The sequence below is a fragment of the Salvelinus fontinalis genome, chromosome 10, assembly GCF_029448725.1.
Source record: "Salvelinus fontinalis isolate EN_2023a chromosome 10, ASM2944872v1, whole genome shotgun sequence".
Lineage (NCBI taxonomy): Eukaryota > Metazoa > Chordata > Actinopteri > Salmoniformes > Salmonidae > Salvelinus > Salvelinus fontinalis.
Window position 1 is genome coordinate 32,548,560 of NC_074674.1, and position 14,475 is coordinate 32,563,034.

Here is a 14,475-nt window from a genome sequence, read left to right on the forward strand (position 1 = left end):
ACGTTTACATGCACACAGTATACCAGATAAGGTCTTACACGGAATAAGCTGTTTACATGCAACTTTTAAATCCCGCTCACGAATAGCCCTGTATCCATGAATACACCGAATACTCCTAATTGAAGTTCATATGGGTTAAATGGAATAGTAACTGAAGTCAGTACACTGACTGTAGGCCTATAACCTCTCATATGTAACATAATATTAACTCCTGCTGAATTAGGCATTTCTTGCAGTAAAATGATACAAGTGTGCGTGTAATGTGTCATCTTTGACACTTATACAAGACAGCATTTCAACCACATAAAATATGCACCCAAGACAAACTGTAGTCTATTCATTAACATTCATTCTAAAACATTCATTCAGAAGTTATGACAGAAGAGAAGCTGCATGTACAGCACATTTGGAAAGTATTCAGACCCCTTGACTTTATGCACATTGTTACATTACAGCCTCATTCTAAAATGGATTCAATAAATCATTTTCCTAATCAATCTACATACAATGACCCATAATGAAAAAGCAAAAACAGGTTAAGAAATGTATGCACATTTATTAAAAATAAAAAACAGATACCTTATTTACATAAGTATTCAGACCCTTTGCTATGAGACTCGAAATTGAACTCGGGTGCATCCTGTTTCCTACTTGATATAAGTCCTTCTGTCATAAATTAAATTGATTGGACATGTTTTGGAAAGGCACACACCTGTCTATATAAAGGTCCCACAGTTGACAGTGCATGTCAGATGAAAAACCAAGCCATGAGGTTGAAGGAATTGTCCTTAGAGCAACGTGACAGGTTTGAGTCGAGGCACAGATCTAGGAAAGGCTACCAAAACATGTCTGCAGAATTGAAGGTCGCCAAGAACACAGTGGCCTCGATCATTCTTAAATGGAAGAAGTTTGGAACCATCGAGACTCTTCCTAGAACTGACTGGCCGCCCGGCTAAACTGGGCAGTAGGGGGAGAAGGGCCTTGGTCAGGGAGGTGACCAAGAACCCGATGGTCACTCTGACAGAGCTCCAGAGTTCCTCTGTGGAAATGGGAGAACCTTCCAGAAGGACAACAATCTCTGCAGCACTCTACCAATCAGGTGTTTTTTATTTGTATTTATTTAACTAGGCAAGTAAGGCCTTTATTGGTGGAGTGGCCAGGTGGAAGCCACTCCTCAGTAAAAGGTACATGACAGCCCGCTTGGAGTTTGCCAAAAGGCACCAAAATTACTCTGACCATGAAAAACAAGATTCTCTGGTCTGATGAAACCAAGATTGAACTCTTTGGCCTGAATGCCAAGCATCACGTCTGGAGGAAACCTACAGCAAAGTACAGAGAGATCCTTGATGAAAACCTGCTCCAGAGCGCTCAGTATCTCAGACTGGGGTGAAGGTTTGTATTTGCTATGGATCCCCATCAGCTGCTGCCAATCGGGATCTTCCTAAGGTCCGACAAAATTAAGGTAGTTACAAATATATTGTACGTTTAAAAAAAAAAATTGTATAACAGATTTCACAACACACCAAGTGTGTGCCCTCAGGCCCCTACTCCACATATCTACAACACAAAATCCATGTGTAAGTGTGTGTTATCATGTGTGTGTATGCATGTGTCTGCACCTATGTTTATATTGCTTCACAGTCCCCGCTGTTCCATAAGGTGTATTTTTATCAGTTTTTAAATCTGATTCTACTGCTTGCATCCGTTTCCTGATATGGAATAGAGTTCCATGTAGTCATGGCTCTATGTAGTACTGTGAGCCTCCCATAGTCTGTTCTGGACTTGGGGACTGTGAGGAGACCTATGGTGGCATGTCTTGTGGGGTATGCATGGGTGTGTGAGCTGTGTGCTAGTCGTTTAAACAGTCACCTCGGTGCTTTCAACATGTCTATACCTCTCACAAATACAAGTAGTGATGAAGTCAATCTTTCTTCCACTTTGAGCCAGGAGAGATTGACATGCATAATAATGTTAGCTCTCTGTGTACATCCAAGGGCCAGTCGTGTTTCCCTGTTCTGAGCCAATTGCAATTTTCCCTCTTTGTGGCACCTGACCACATGACTGAAGAGTAACCCAGGTGCGACAAAACTAGAGCCTGTAGGACCTGCTTTCTTGATAGTGCTGTTAAGAAGGTAGAGTAGCACTTTATTATGGACAGACTTCTCCCCGTCTTAGCTTCTGTTGTATCATTATGTTTTGACCATGACAGTTTACAAATCAAGGGTTACTCCAAGCAGTTTAGTTACCTCAACGTGCTCAATTTCCTCATGATTTATTACTAGATTTAGTTGAGGTTAAGGGTTTAGTGAATGATTTGTCCAAAACACAATGCTTTTAGTTTTTGAAATATTTAGGACCAACTTATTCCTTGCCACCCATTCTGAAACTAACTGCAGCTCTTTGTTAAGTGTTGCAATCATTTCAGTTTCTGTAGTAGCTGACGTGTATAGTGTTGAGTCATCCGCATACATACAATGGCTTTACTCAATGTCATTAGTAAAGATCGAAAAAAGTAAAGGGGCCTAGACAGCTGCACTGGGGAATTCCTGATTCGACCTGGATTATGTTGAAGGCTTCCATTAAAGAACACCCTCTGTGTTCTGTGAGACAGTTAACTCTTTACCCACAATATAGCAGGTGTAAAGCCATAACACACACGTTTTTGCAGCAGCAGACTATGATCGGTAATGTCAGAAGCCGCACTGAAGTCCCACAAAAAAGCTCCCACAATCTTTTAATCATCAATTTCTCTCAGCCAATCATAATTTGTGTACGTGCTGTGCTTGTTGAATGTCCTTCCCTAGAAGCTTGCTGAACATCTGTGTCAATTTGTTTACTGTAAAATAGCATTGTATCTGGGCAAACAATTTTTTCCATAATATTTCTAAGGGTTGGTAACAGGCTGATTGGTCGGCTATTTGAGCCAGTAAAGTGGGCTTTACTATTCTTAGGTAGCGGAATTACTTTTTCTTCCCTCCAGGTCATTGTTCACCTACAACAGGACAACGACCCTAAGCACACAGCCAAGATAACGCAGGAGTGGCTTCGGGACAAGTCTCAATGTCCTTGATCGGCCCAGCCAGAGCCCGGACTTGAACCCGATCGAACATCTCTGGAGACCTGAAAATAGCTGTGCAGCGATGCTCCCCATCCAACCTGACAGACCTTGAGAGGATCTGCAGAGAAGAATGTGAGAAACTCCCCAAATACAGGTGTGTCGCGTTTGTAGCGTCATACCCAAGAAGACTCGAGGCTGTAATCGCTGCCAAAGGGGCTTCAACAAAGTACTGAGTAAAGGGTTTGAATACGAATACCTATGTAATTTGATTTAAGTTTGTTTTTAATAAATTAGCAAACATTTCCAAAAAAATGCTTTTGCTTTGTTATTATAGGATATTGTGTGTAGATTGATGAGGGGGAAAAACGACTTAATCCATTTTAGAATAAGGTTGTAACTTAACAAAATGTGGAAAAAAGTCGAGGGGTACGAATAATTTCCGAATGCACTGTATGTAACTATAGTTGACAAACGGCCTACCAAATGTCCAAAATTATAAGCAGAAACTTGTTTAAATTCAGGGTAAAAGTAGCCAGTAAACTATACGGTCCAGTACAAAGTATCAGCTAAATAAATTATGGAATTACGGTGGATCGAACTGCGTAGGTACTCTTTGAAGTGTTTTGTTTGACAAATCAGATTAAATCATCACACAACATCCATGATATGCAAAACTAAGCCAGACCAGACAGCGAAAAACAACAGTAAAGGGGATAAAATATTTACATGCCTCAGTATCCCGTCTGATCAGCATAGCCCAGGCATCTTATCCGGGTTTCTCATAAATAAAAATGGATGAGTTCTTCTTATTGAGAAGGGCATGGCCAAAAACATTGATGTGTCTAAACTTAAGAAACAATGTTTCAATACACCATAAAAAGGAGTTGAAAAACATCTTAACCTGATAACCATGTTTTGATGGAAATGTTCAGATGTTTCAAAACAATTCACCACTAGTCTGTGACAGACCACACTTTCATATTGACCAATGTGCTGTAATCTTTGAGAGTCAAATCCCTTAATACACAACCCACATCCATACCGACCCAGCCCACCCAAATAAGCTATATGCTTATCCCATAGGGCGGCACACAATTGGCCCAGCGTCGTCCAGGTTAGGGGAGGATTTGGCCAGGGTAGGCCGTCATTGTAAATAAGAATTTGTTCTTAACCAACTTGCCTAGTTAAAAAAAAAAAAAAAGAATATGCTCTCTGGCACTGGATCCATGGATTCCATCCTTTGCCAGGACAAAACCGTGATAGACTGGAATATGGAGCACATCCGTACACAACCTCTACCCATCATTCCAGTGTAAAGTGTGTGAAGTACAAGTTACAACGGTGAAAAGGTAGTCATTTGTTGAAGGTAGGATTAAACAAAGGTATCACAAAGCAGATTGTAACATACAACAATTGGCTATGAAATGGTTAGCCTACCAGATATAAGAATACAAAAATAAACGCTTCCTATAACGATACATTGTCCTTTTATCTACACTGTGGAAAACAAGAGCAGAAAAACAACCTCTAGTGCACTCTGATGTATTTTTAGACCTGGCTGACTTCAGACCTTAACTGTATCTATATAATAACAGTTATGGGATTGAAAGATGGATTAGAGGGGATTCATTGTGAATGCTGCTCCGGCCTTATGTACAGCCAAATAAACAACTGGACCGGGATGGCAGATGAACAGGATTGGGTGGCGGTGAGTGACAGAAGCTGACATTATATGATTTTAATATCAGCACGTGCAGTTCTTCTCCCCTCGCTCTCTGTACACAGCTAGAATAACACGCAGCCCAAGTGAGTGTGGCTCTAATTATTTACCCATCTTAGTTTGCCACGTTGCTGGTGGTGAGATTAAGTGGCAATTGGCTAAGAGACAAAAGGGAGGAGAGAGAGCGAGAGAGAGGAATTCATTCTAAATACAATTTAAAATGCACCTGCCATCTTCCATTCTCTACACAAGGGGTTCCCAACCTGGGAGAAGCTGAGCTATGACCTAAGTTCCAAGAGTCAAAGAAATTGGACTTGGGAAGTAGTTTTATACAACTACTGCTATATACAGGAGGTACCAGTACAAGATTAATGTGAAAAGGTATGAGGTATTTGAGGTAGATATGTACCTGAAGGCAAGGTAAAGTGACTAGGTATCAGGAGAGAAGCGTAAAATAAAGAACAGAGTGTGTGGGTGTGCTTGTGTTGTGTCAGTATGCGTGTGTGTTAGGTTTGTGTGCGTGCGTATGTAGCAGTGATGGCTCCTCAGAGGAGGATGGGAAGGACCATCCTCCTCAGTGAATTTCATAAAAATTAAAATGGTAAAACATTGAAAAAGTTATCCTTTTTAGATAAAACTATACTAAATATATTCACGTCACCAAATAATTAATTATAACACACTGTTTTGCAATGAAGGTCTACAGTAACCTCAACAGCACTCTGTAAGGTAGCACCATGTTGTAGTCGGAGGAAAGCTAGCTTCCGTCCTCCTCTTGATGCATTGACTTCAATAGAAAACCTAGGAGGCTCTTGGTGCTCATCCCCTCCATAGACTTACACAGTAATTATGAAGGCTTCCAGAGAACATCCTCCAACATATCAGAGCATTTGCAGCATGAACTGACATGTTGTCCACCCAATCAAAGGATCAGAGAATGAATCTAGTACTGAAAGCATAAGCTACAGCTAGCTAGGACTGCAGTGCATAAAATGTGGTGAGTAGTTGACTCAGAGAGAAAGACAAGAGTTAAACAGTTTTCAACAAATTAATTTCTTCAAAAATGAAGGAGACGCAAGAGAGAGAAATTGTCATTTTTGTTTCACTTACTTAGCTAGCAAATGCAGCTGGCTAGTTTAGTTACTCAAACACCCGGCTCAAACAGAGGGATGCTATGTTAGCTAGCTGGCTATGACTATCCAACACAACACTGGAACTCTTCCAAGTCAAGGTAAGCTTTTGGTTTTATTAATTTATTGCCACCGGGGCCCGCCGGTGTAACTACTTACTGTATATACACTAACGTTACTGCACGATTATAGCGGGTTTACTAACGCATTAGTTCTATTAGCTATGTTGACTAGGACGTTACTTTAGCTAATATAGGGACAAAAATGTAGGCTGTGTGTAGCGGTTATGACATGGTTTGGCTTGGAAAGGTTTTTTCGCCTGGTCATATACAGCTGATGTGTTGTTAATTGAAGTCTACAAACGAAGGGAAAAGGTGAGAGGAAGAGAGTGCATAGAGGCTAGAATGAATACAGCATGTCTGCTATGATCAAAGGTGTATTCATTCTGTCGATTCTGTTGAAAAACATTTCTTAAAACGGAAGCAAACGAAACTGGGATAAAAAAAACTGAATTTGTCCAATAAAAACTCTTGTTTGCAACTGGTTGTACTAATGATTAAACCCTAGATAAGCTAGATGCAGGCAAGTGTGTGCAAAGCTGGATGCAGGCAAGCGTGTGTATGTAATCTCCATTGTAAACTTCCATTCATAGGCTAGGTTGTAGCAACCTCATGATGGGTATAGAGAAAATGTGAGTAACATGTAGTAGCCTAAACCTATCATTGTTACATTGAACTGGGTGAGTGGAATATGAACGACAGTCATCCAACATGCTGTAATAGAAATAAGGCCATGCTCATGAAAAAAAAAAATCACCCACCCTCATCATAAACGGCACTGACCGCCACTGGTATGTAGTGAATGTGTGTGAGTTTTGTCCTTAGTGATGTGGACGCCAAACAACTTGAAGCTCTTGACGCGCTCCACTACAGCCCCATCGATGTGGCCGAGCTCTTTCTCAACGATCAGCTCCTTCAACGATCAGCTTCTTCAACGATCAGCTCCTTTGTCTTACTGACGTCGAGGGAGAGATTTGTTGTCCTGGCACCACACTGCTAAGTCTCTGACCACCTCACTCATCGCAGTCTGTGATCAGGCCTACCACCGTCGTGTCGTCAGCAAACTTGATGGTGTTGGAGTCGTGCGTGGCCACAGTCACAGGAGGGGACTAAGCACAAACCACTGAGGGGCCCCTGTGTTGATGGTTAGCGTGGAGGTGGTGTTATTGCCTACCCTCACCACCTGGGGCCGGCCTGTTAGGAAGGCCAGGACACAGTTGCAGAGGGAGGTGTTCAGTCCCAGGGTCCCCAGCTTGGTGATGAGCTTGGAGGGGACTATAGTGTTGAAGGCTGAGCTGTAGTCTATGAACAGCATTCTCACATACTGTAGTTATTTTTCTTGTCCAAGTGGGAGAGGGCAGTGAGAAGTGCATATGAGATTGCGTCATCTGTGGATCTGTTGGGGAAGTATGCAAATTGGAGTGGGCACAGGGTGTCTGGGATGATGGTGTTTATGTGTCATGACGAGCCTTTCAAAAGCACTTTGTATTTACAGATGTGAGTGCTACACGTCGATAGTCATTTAGGCAGGTTACCTTGGAGTTTTTGGAAATGGGGAGGAAGGGGGGCAGTTTGAAACATGTTGGGATTACAGACTGGTACAAGGAGAGATGGAAAAAGTCTGTGACGGCACTTGCCAGCACATTCTTTGAGAATTGGGGGGGGGGGGGGGGGCATAGGCCCACCCACTTGGCAGCAAGGCTCACCCACTGGGGAGCAAGGCCCAGCCAATAAGAATTAGTTTTTCCCCACAAAAGGGCTTTGTTACAGAGAGAAATACTCCTCAGCACCAGAAATAAGCTTTGTGTGCGTATGGAACATTTCTGCCAAGAGTATGCAAAGCTGTCATCAAGGCAAAGGGTGGCTACTTTGAATAATCTAAAGTATATTTTGATTTATTTAACAATTTTTGGTTACTACATGATTCCATGTGTCATTTCATAGTTTGGATGTCTTCACTATTATTCTACAATGTAGAAAATAGTCAAAATAAAGAAAAACCCTTGAATGAGTAAGTGTGTCCAAACTTTTGACTGGTACTGTAAGTATTTCCAGAGAGGCTCTTCTAGGCCACCAGGCTGTGACTCTGGCCTGTGAGTTGGCACAATGGCATGATGTCCCAATCAAGCTGATGCCTTGTAAGCAGAGGAAAACAGAGCAGAGAGCCATAAAGCGAGGGGCCCTTATGATGGAAACTGATGGTCATCTCTCCTCTGCTCAGCCCTCCATCTTTGTGGAAGCGGCGTGTGAAGCCATCAGTGTTTGGCCAGGGGCAGTTACTCCATCAACATACTGTTTTCTAATCTGCTCTACGGTGTGCTCAGCTGATGTCTAGCCATATCGGTTTCTTTACTAAATAAGCTGACAAGAGTGATATATTTGATATTGGCAACAACAAAATAACACTAAGCAGTAAAAGTTATAATAATTTAAGCCAGGGTGTATTAGTTTTAGTAGATTAAAAACACAGCAGAGCAAAGAAATTATGGGATAGAAAAAAGGTAACAACAGTTCCACTAACAATACTACATACCAACTATATAATTTATTACATCCACTCAAACTTTAACTGCCAGCAGCCCAGCACGAGGCGCATTTTAATATTGACTCGCTTGCGACTGTTACTTAACTATGAGGATTAGTACTGCTAACACTTAAATTGGCACTCCAGGCTCCTTTTCACCTCATTGTTAGATATTACTGCACTGTCGGAGCTAGAAGCACAAGCATTTCACTACACCCGCAATGGTCCCGTGTGGCTCAGTTGGTAGAGCATGGCGCTTGCAACGCCAGGGTTGTGGGTTCAATTCCCACAGGGGGACCAGGGTTCTATTCCCACGGGGGGACCAGGATGAATATGTATGAACTTTCCAATTTGTAAGTCGCTCTGGATAAAAGCGTCTGCTAAATGACTTAAATGTAATGTAATGTAAATGCAATAACATCTGTTAAACACGCGTATGTGACCAATACATTTGATAACACCTGGTTTACTTAACAAAAGGCACATCTCAATAGGTGGTCCAGGTAAGTCATGACATAGCACAAGTGTGCTCATCTATTGTCCCTCAAGCAAGGGGGGAGGCCAATGACATCACAGATTCCCATCAGACCAACTCCTTCAATGCCCTACTCCTTGAAGTTTGCAGTTGTGTCGAAAAAAAACTATTTTTCTCAAAACATAGTTTTCTTACCCTTTAGTACTCTGTTCTTTACTGTATTTATAAGTGGGGTAAAAGTAAAACAGTAAAAGTAAAAAAATAGCTGGAGAACATCTTAAAGTTGGGGTCAGAGGAGGCACGTCATGTGAACACACATGGTGGATGGGACAGAAACTCCTGACTCTTGCCCTGCATGCCTGGAGTGCTGAGGCTAGAGAGCGTTGTCAGGCGGGCCCAGGGAGACAGGAAGATCAATTCAGGAAGTGGGGTCAAAGGCTCCTGCTGCGGCTGGTATTGTTCTGTATTTACACCTTGCACTGAGCTGATGAAGTGGAGGCTATGGGCGGGTGGGCGAGCAGGCGACAGAGAGAAACAGATGTCCATAGGATTACTCTTGCAACCTCTCTCTGCTCTCACAATTTTGCTACTCTACTCACAATCTCTGTCTGTTCTATTGGACTTGTTCTTGTTTCTCCTTTTCAACATGACATCTTTCCCATGTTATTCCCCTCTCACACGATCTTCATGATTTAATGGCCTAGTCCATACACCTCGAGCTGTCTGTCTGTCCCTTTATCTATATATCAGATTATTGACGCAGCTGAATCTGTGCCAAAGTCAACATGGCCCATTTCATGATATTGTTGGCTTTCATTTCATGAAGACTGTCACGAACACTGTTTTTCTATAGCACTAAGCGACACACATCACTGTTTTTTCAGAGGAGCCACAGACTAAATCCCAGTCCACGTCAATGGCACACTTATCATTTGAAAAGGCTTGGTGGTACTCCTAAACACTCTGTCGAAAAAATAATCTACCAAATCAGGATTTCTATCCAGTATCCACACATTACAATCCCTAGGTTTTCTGGAGAATATTATTATAATGGTCCATGTGTACTGTCCACCTAGCCAGCTCCACACACAGCAGGGGTCTCATGACTGTCCCTGTCACACGTGGGCACTTGGAGGGGAGACCACTTATCTGTTGTGTAGACATCACCATGGAGAGGGGCCTTTCTAAAGGTAATAAATAAATAAGTAATAAATAAACCAAAAACCCTGGCGCTGCTGTACGGGGGAATGGGTGAGTCCCAGCAGACAATCACATACAGGCCGATCAGCCTAGCCTAGCATTTAAAATCTGTAAACCGGCAAGGTTTAAAAATCTGCCAGTCTACCCTTGAGCACCCTTCTACGCTGCCAAAATACACTGCTCAAAAATATTAAGGGAACACTAAAATAACACATCCTAGATCTGAATGAAGGAAATATTCTTATTAAATACTTTTTTCTTTACATAGTTGAACGTGCTGAAAACAAAATCACACAAAAATGATCAATGGAAATCAAATTTATCAACCCATGGAGGTCTGGATTTGGAGTCACACTCAAAATTTAAGTGGAAAACCACACTACAGGCTGTCTCCAGACTCTGTCACATGTGCTCATGTGCTCAGTGTGTACCTGCTTTCATCTGTGAAGAGCACAGGGCGCCAGTGGCGAATTTGCCAATCTTGGTGTTCTCTGGCAAACGCCAAACGTCCTGCACGGTGTTGGGCTGTAAGCACAACCCCCACCTGTGGACGTCGGGCCCTCATACCACCCTCATGGAGTCTGTTTCTGACCGTTTGAGCAGACACATGCACATTTGTGGCCTGCTGGAGGTCATTTTGCAGGGCTCTGGCAGTGCTCCACCTGCTCCTCCTTGCACAAAGGCGGAGGTAGCGGTCCTGCTGCTGGGTTGTTGCCCTCCTACGGCCTCCTCCACGTCTCCTGATGTACTGGCCTGTCTCCTGGTAGCGCCTCCATGCTCTGGACACTATGCTGACAGACACAGCAAACCTTCTTGCCACAGCTCGCATTGATGTGCCATCCTGGATGAGCTGCACTACCTGAGCCACTTGTGTGGGTTGTAGACTCCGTCTCATGCTACCACTAGAGTGAAAGCATCGCCAGCATTCAAAAGTGACCAAAACATCAGCCAGGAAGCATAGGAACTGAGAAATGGTCTGTGGTCACCACCTGCAGAACCACTCCTTTATTGGGGGTGTCTTGCTAATTGCCTATAATTTCCACCTTTTGTCTATTCCATTTGCACAACAGCATGTGAAATGTATTGTCAATCAGTGTTGCTTCCTAAGTGGACAGTTTGATTTCACAGAAGTGTGATTGACTTGGAGTTACATTGTGTTGTTTAAGTGTTCCCTTTATTTTTTTGAGCAGTGTATAATGATTGAAGAGATATGAAAATAATACCTCAGAGCGTGGTTGACACTGGCATGTCTGCTATGTACACTTGTATGAAATGGACCAACAAAAATATTTGAACATTATTAGTCTTGATGGAGATAGGCCTGAAGGACTACACTTGACACCTAACACCTGCCTGTTTTATATTCTCTCAGTGTCAAAAAGAGTAAGAGTGACCGTACCAGCCACAGAGCCGTGGGTGTTGAATCTGAGCCAGATGTATTGACGACAGGGGGAGCTAATAAAACTAATCAGATTCTAGTAATTATTTTTCTATTTCATAAATAAATACATTTGGGTATTATTTTGTTACATTTGAGTAGGGAAAAGCTCAAAAGTCACGCTTTTCTAAACATTAGAAATAATTGAAGTTCAGCGAACTCAGTCAAGCAACTCTACGGCTGGCCATGCTTTCCTCCTGGCTACCCCAACCCCGGTCAACAGCCCCCCCCGCACCTACTTGCCCGAGCCTCCCCAGCTTCTCCTTCACCCAAATCCAGATAGCAGATGTTCTGAAACAGCTGCAAAACTTGGACCCGTACAAATCAGCTGGGCTAGACAATCTGGACCCTCTCTTTCTTAAATTATCAGCCGCCGTTGTTGCAACCTCTATTACCAGTCTGTTCAACCTCTCTTTCGTATCGTCCGAGATCCCTAAAGATTGGAAAGCTGCAGCGGTCATCCCCCTCTTCAAAAGGGGGTGACACTCTAGACCCAAACTGTTATCGACCTATATCCATCCTGCCCTGCCTCTCTAAAGTCTTCGAAAGCCAAGTTAATAAACAGATCACTGACCATTTCGAATCCCACCGTACCTTCTCCCACCGTACCTGTTCCGGTTTACAAGCTGGTCACGGGTGCACCTCAGCCAAGCTCGAGGTACTAAACGATATCATAACCGCCATCGATAAAAGACAGTACTGTGCAGCCGTCTTCATCGACCTGGCCAAGGCTTTCGACTCTGTCAATCACCATATTCTTATCGGCAGACTCAATAGCCTTGGTTTCTCAAATGATTGCCTCGCCTGGTTCACCAACTACTTCGCAGACAGAGTTCAGTGTATCAAATCGCAGGACCTGTTGTCCGGACCTCTGGCAGTCTCTATGGGGTACCACAAGGTTAAATTCTCGGGCCGACTCTTTTCTCTGTATACATCAATGATGTCGCTCTTGCTGCGGGTGATTCCCTGATCCACCTCTCAAAGACGACACCATTCTGTATACATCTGGCCCTTTTTTGGACACTGTGTTAACAAACCTCCAAATGAGCTTCAATGCCATACAACACTCCTTCCGTGGCCTCAAACTGCTCTTAAATGCTAGTAAAACCCACCCGCCCGACTAGCATCACTAACCTGGACGGTTCTGACCTAGAATATGTGGACAACTACAAATATCTAGGTGTCTGGATAGACTGTAAACTCTCCTTCCAGACTCATATTAAACATCTCCAATCCAAAATCAAATCTAGAATCGGCTTTCTATTTCACAACAAAGCCTCCTTCACTCACACCGCCAAACTTACCCTAGTAAAACTGACTATCCTACCGATCCTCGACTTTGGCGATGTCAGCTACAAAATAGCTTCCAATACTCTACTCAGCAAACTGGATGCAGTTTATCACAGTGCCATCCGTTTTGTTACTAAAGCACCTTATACGACCCACCACTGCGACCTGTATGCCCTAGTCGGCTGGCCCTCGCTACATGTTCGTCATCAGACCCACTGGCTCCAGGTCATCTACAAAGCTATGCTAGGTAAAGTGCCGCCTTATCTCAGTTCACTGGTCACGATGGCTACACCCACCCGTAGCACGCGCTCCAGCAGGTGTATCTCACTGATCATCCCTAAAGCCAAAACCTCATTTGGACGCCTTTCCTTCCAGTTCTCTGCTGCCTGCGACTGGAACGAATTGCAAAAATCTCTGAAGTTGGAGACTTTTATCTCCCTCAACAACTTTAAAAATCTGCTATCCGAGCAGCTAAGTGATCGCTGCAGCTGTACATAGTCCATCTGTAAACTACCCACCCAACTTACCTACCTCACCCCCATACTGCTTTTATTTATTTACTTTTCTGCTCTTTTGCACACCAGTATCTCTTCTTGCACATGATCATCTGATGATTTATCACTCCAGTGTTAATCTGCTAAATTGTAATTATTCGATTTATTGCCTACCTCATGCCTTTTGCACACATTGTATATAGATTCTCTTTTTTCTACCATGTTTTTGACTTGTCTATTGTTTACTCCATGTGTAACTCTGTGTTGTTGTCTGTTCACACTGCTATGCTTTATCTTGGCCAGGTCGCAGTTGCAAATGAGAACTTGTTCTCAACTAGCCTACCTGGTTAAATAAAGGTGAAATAAAAAAAACATTTTTTTTTTTTTTAACGTATCTTATAAAAAACAATCAATCTTAACATAATCACTAGTTAACTACACATGGTTGATGATATTACTAGTTTATCTAGCTTGTTCTGCGTTGCATATGCCTGTTAATTTATCATTGAATCATAGCCTACTTCGCCAAACGGTTATTTAACAAGCGCATTCGCAAAACAGCACTGTAGTTGCACCAATGTGTACCTAACCATAAACAGCAATGCCTTTCTTAAAATCAATACACAAGTATATCTTTTTAAACCTGCATATTTAGTTAATATTGCCTGTTCCTGGTTCGAGCCCAGGTAGAGGCGAGGAGAGGGACGAAAGCTATACTGTTACACTGGCAATACTAAAGTGCCTATAAGAACATCCAATAGTCAAAGGTATATGAAATACAAATGGTATAGCGAGAAATAGTCCTATAATTCCTATAATAACTACAACCTAAAACTTCCTACCTGGGAATATTGAAGAATCATGTTAAAGGGAACCACCAGCTTTCACATGTTCTGAGCATGGAACTTAAACGTTAGCTTTTCTACATGGCACATATTGCACTTTTACTTTCTTCTCCAACATTATGTTTTTGCATTATTTAAACCAAATTGAACATGTTTCATTATTTATTTGAGGCTAAACTGATTTAATTGATGTATTATATTAAGTTGAAATAAAAATGTTAATTCAGTATTGTTATAATTGT

General features: G+C 42.5%; 1 protein-coding gene across 2 annotated transcripts in view; it reads right to left on the minus strand.

Moving 5' to 3' along the window:
* Nucleotides 1–14,475, minus strand: part of LOC129864054 (protein unc-13 homolog B-like) — a 110,922-nt gene that overhangs the window by 94,008 nt on the left and 2,439 nt on the right. The window lies entirely within an intron of this gene.